A 4,754-nucleotide genomic window follows, 5' to 3' on the forward strand; every position below is an offset into this window, starting at 1 on the left:
CATGCCCGTCCAGGTCCCCACAGAGGGCCTCTCCGGTCAGAGTGAAAACGGTTCATCAGGCTTCACCAAACCCGTGTGAACCACCCTCTGTACTAGTCCTCCTCGCCCCTTTGGTCATATTCCGGGCCCAGCAGGCAACAGTTTCCCAGAGGCTCGGCTGCCAGGAGGGAAGGAGACTGGGGAGGGACAAGAGCACTCCTGTCAGCGGCAAAGGAGACTCTCCCGTGTCAGTTTTAACAGCGAGGGGAGGAGGTATTGATCTTGAGCGACGTGGTGAGGGCCAGTCTGTTTGACCTCTCTGGGTGCCTTGAAAAAGGCCAATGTCAGGACTGGCCAGGTGAGGGTCAGACTCTAGGCTGGTCAATCACCCAGGACCTGCCACCAGTGAAAGGGTCAAATGATTTTAATATGTGCACAGTGTTTTTACAATAGTGCTTGGCATAAAATAAGGAGCCAATCAAAACTGCTAGGTGAAAGTTAACTGTGGCCTATCTTGATGGCAGGGTGGACTCCCCCGCCTTGACCCCCGCCATCTGCCCAGTTGGAGACTCACACCATCTCTGCCACCCATGGGCACCGAGAGGGCACCCAGCTGACTGTTCTAAAATGCAGCATCACTTTCTGGTTTTTCCCTGCCAACTCCCCTCTGCTGTCTGGGGCCAAGGGAGGAATCACTGGTTCTCCATTCCTGAGTTATCTTCCCGCCCACCACCCATCACTCACCTCCTGTCAGCACTGGGCTAAACCTCAGAGGCCAGGAATTCTAAGTCAGGCTGGGACCCCACAGTGTCAGCCTGGAAGGCCCTCGGTGTGTGCCTTGATCACCCCTCCTCTAAAGTACACATGGGGAAACTGAGGCCCCAAGAGGGAGAGGGACCCCCCTGCCACCCCATGTCTCTGGTTTACGCAGCCAGGGAGCTGGTGGCTGGGCTGGAGCTGGGCCCAGCCCCGGGGCTTTCTCCCGGTCTCCTCCACTCTTCAGGGGTCCCCAGAGGCCGCTTAGGAGACTATGCTCCCCCGTTTTGTAGCCACACCTCACCTGGTCTTCGTTTGCTCCATCCTCTGTGGCTCTGGGATAATTCTCACCAAGCAGGGTCAGTCCCCTGGGGGGCAGGCAGCTAACGAGCTTCAGATGTCTGGGCCAAAATGCGTCACCGCAGGCGGACGCTCAGATGCTCGCGCTGATTGCGGAGGCCTGACCAATGGCGGTGGCACGCAGGGGACACTCTTCCCTTTACAGGTTACTTAACTCCCTGCCTGGATGCAGCAGGTGCCAGTGTTTCTCCCCAGAACCCCTGGCTGGGGTGGCTATTTCAAGATCTGGAAAGGGGCAGGGAGGCTGGAGGATAAATGCATTTTGAGCACTTGGGAAGTTATTTCTTCTTTCAAGTTTTTTCTGGGTCCAGAACCGGTCTTTCCACGGAGGTAGCCCCAGGGAGGGGGAAAGAGAGCGGGCAAGCCTCGTTTTGATGGCCAGCTCCGTGCATGCTCTGGGCAGGGCACAACCCTCACAGGAACCCTGCAAGGCTAAAACTGTCACCATCTACTTCACAGATGAAGAAAAGCAGGTGCAGACAGGTGAGGTGACCGGTACAAGGTCACACAGCCCCTGAGTGGCCAAACTAAGGTTCTAGCCCACGCTCTTCCCTGCAGCAAACTGGGACGTTTCCAGAAGACCAAGATAGTATATTGTGGTTTGAAAACTGCGTGAATGGTGAGGGCCCGTGGGCCGCCCTTGGGTCTTAGACACTGAGGCTGCCTTTGCGGCTAACTCATTTTTCCCTCTTGACAAGAGAGCAGATTGTACGTTTCCAAAATGCGTTTCATCATCTCAGCTTCAGGTGAGGTAATAGCAACTGCCATCATCATATCCTCAGCCGTGCCTGGAACACATTCTGGGAGCCAGACCCTCTGCTGGAGACTTCCTGTTGGTTACCTGTGAGGAGCTTAGATTCCAGAGCTCTGCCACTTACTAGCTGGGGACCCTAGCCAAGTAACTTTACCTCTCTGTGCCTCCATTTCCTCCTCGGTGTGATGAGGATGCTATTCGTTCCTATTTCAGAGGGTCCTGCAATTAAATCAGTTATTATTTTTATTTATTTTTTAATTTTTTTAACATTTTATTTATTTATTTATTTATTTATTTATTTTAACATTTATTTATTTTTGGGACAGAGAGAGACAGAGCATGAACGGGGGAGGGGCAGAGAGAGAGGGAGACACAGAATTGGAAACAGGCTCCAGGCTCTGAGCCATCAGCCCAGAGCCCGACGCGGGGCTCAAACTCATGGACCGCGAGATCGTGACCTGGCTGAAGTCGGATGCTTAACCGACTGCGCCACCCAGGCGCCCCACATTTTATTTATTTTTGAGACAGAGAGAGACAGAGCATGAACAGGGGAGGGGCAGAGAGAGAGGGAGACACAGAATCAGAAGCAAGCTCCAGGCTCTGAGCCATCAGCCTAGAGCCCGACGCGGGGCTCGAACTCACGGACCGCGAGATCGTGACATGAGCCGAAGTCGGATGCTTAACCGACTGAGCCACCCAGGCGCCCCATAAATCAGTTATTATTTTTAAAGGGCTTAGAAGGATGGCTGGCACAGGGTACACACCAAGCATATGTGTTAGCAGATAATGGGCTCAGTCTTATGAGATGGGCATTGTAATTTTCCCTGAACTGCAGATGTGGAACCTGAGGTGATGCAGTACAGAGATTCTCAAACTTAGCTTGCACCAGAATCACCCAGAGAGCTCATTAAAATATTAAACTCTGGGGTGAAGGGTGGGGGGTGCCTGGGTGGCTCAGTCCCTTAAGCATCAGCCTTCTGCTCAGGCCATGATCTCTCAGTTCGTGAGTTCAAACCCCGCATGGAGTTTTGTGCTGCCAGCCCAGAGCCTGGAGCCTGCTTTGACTTCTGTGTCTCCTCCTCCCCCACTTGTGCTCTCTCTCTCTCTCTCTCTTTCTCAAAAATAAACATTAAAAAAAAAAAAATACTAAGCACTGGGAAATCCTGCCGGAATTTCTGGTTCAGTAAGTCTGGGTTGGGCCTGAGAATGTGCATTTCTTGCTGCCGGTCCAGTGATGGCACTGTGAAGGCCTGTAGTACAGCGGAGTATGGCTCCAGTTCTGCCAGGGCCAGCTCGGGCCAGTAATAGAGGCAGTTCCATAAATGACGTGGCGTGTCAGTGTGGGAGTGATTTCAGAGAACAGAAAGGGTGTTGGACCGGGAGCCCCGGGGGTTCTAGTCCTGAATGTACTCCCAACTCCCTTGGGACTTGACCGAGTCATTTCCCCCCCGCTGCAGCCTTGGTTTTCTCCTCCGGAGCCCAGGGGGGAACGGTAAGCCTCGCTTACAGGGCTCTGAGAGGATGGAACGGGGCCAGCTGTAACTCTGACCCCCGCAGCAGGAATGATGAGGGTGGTCGGGCCCCGGGTGCTCACTCATTACCATCCTTCACTGCCCACCGTTTCCTCTCCTGACGCCGAGGGCTGTGGCTCATCCCCCTTACATCTTTCTGGGAGCTGAGTCGGGAAGACGGAGGCCACACTGTCCCCCACGCCCCATGGCACTCTGCAGAGGGTAGCGTGCTTGCTGTGGCCGCAGGCTGCATAAAGGGGCCTGTGTTCCGGCCGCTCACCTCCCACTGTGCACCCAGTGGTTTTCTATTTCAGTTGTTGTAAAAATATCACCTTTGATCTCAGCTTGTGGCTCTTAAAAAAAGAAGAAACCACCAACAGGCTGGGTTTTCATTCTCCCTGGCCCTCTCACCTCCACTCCCTACTCACCTCCCCTCTTCTCTTTTGCTCCCTACTCTGGAGCACCAGCACCCTAGCTGGACAGAGCACCTTAGCGATCAGCCTACTGCTCTGAGTGCCTCCCCCAGGTCCCCACTGGAGGGACAGGATCAATGAGGGTGTATGTGAAGGAGGCTGCCCCTTCCCCTCTGCTCCTACTGCTTAACGTCTCCAAGACTCCCTGTTTGGTGCGGTCACCTCCAAGGCCCCCTGCTCTGGCAGAGGGACCAGAGAATCCCCTCAGAAGCGTTGTGGTTGATGCGCATTTTGTACCAACTGAGAAGGCAAACAAGCCTCGAACCTCTGACACACAGAAGGCTTTTAGCTGTTGTGGCATTTTTCTTTGGTTTCAGCTTTTAGAGAAAGAGACAAAACAACATTCCTTCAACAAACACTTCTCCCCAGGTCATCTGTGCCGGGCCCTGGGCTGACATGGCCACTGCCCTTCCCCAGGAGCCCCTCTCCATCCCCACCGGTGGAGACAAACACGTGCGCAAGGGGCAGGCAACCACGATGAACAGGGAGCACGGAAGCTGGTGGCACTGAAGGAGGCCCTGACCCAGCTCTGGTCTGCCTTGATGGGGTGGTGCTGGAACAGAAAGGGCAAAAGACTTGGAATTTATAGGAAGCTGGGGGCATCCTTGATCGCACGGGCAGCTTTAAATGCAGCCACGGCCTGGGAAGTGAGAGAAGTGAGGAGGGCCTGTGGAGAGGTGAGTGGGCCTCAGAGGGGTGAGACTGGCAGGCAAAGAACACTGCCATTATTCCCAAGGCCATGGAGAGATCCTGCACGGGCTGAGGGCAGTATGGCTGTCCATGAAGAAGGCCTTTCTGGGAGCAGGGAAGGCCTGGGCCGAGGAGGTGAGGTCCTGTGTGTGTGTCCAGGCCACAGCCTCATTTAACAGCAACCACAGCGAGCCAGGGCCCAGCCTGAGGTCCTCCGGACCAGCCCACAGC

General features: G+C 54.6%; 1 long non-coding RNA gene across 1 annotated transcript in view; it reads right to left on the minus strand.

Moving 5' to 3' along the window:
• Positions 1–1,836: 1,836 nt before the first annotated feature.
• LOC147576762 (uncharacterized) overlaps positions 1,837–4,754 on the minus strand; it is a 4,157-nt gene continuing 1,239 nt past the window's right edge. Inside the window, exon 2 of the long non-coding RNA XR_015241097.1 lies at positions 1,837–2,068. This is a non-coding gene — a long non-coding RNA (uncharacterized LOC147576762). The remainder of the gene's footprint in view (positions 2,069–4,754) is intronic.

This window comes from Puma concolor, chromosome D1 (genome assembly GCF_028749965.1).
Source record: "Puma concolor isolate L17-30 chromosome D1, mPumCon1.1.hap2, whole genome shotgun sequence".
Classification (NCBI taxonomy): Eukaryota; Metazoa; Chordata; class Mammalia; order Carnivora; family Felidae; genus Puma; species Puma concolor.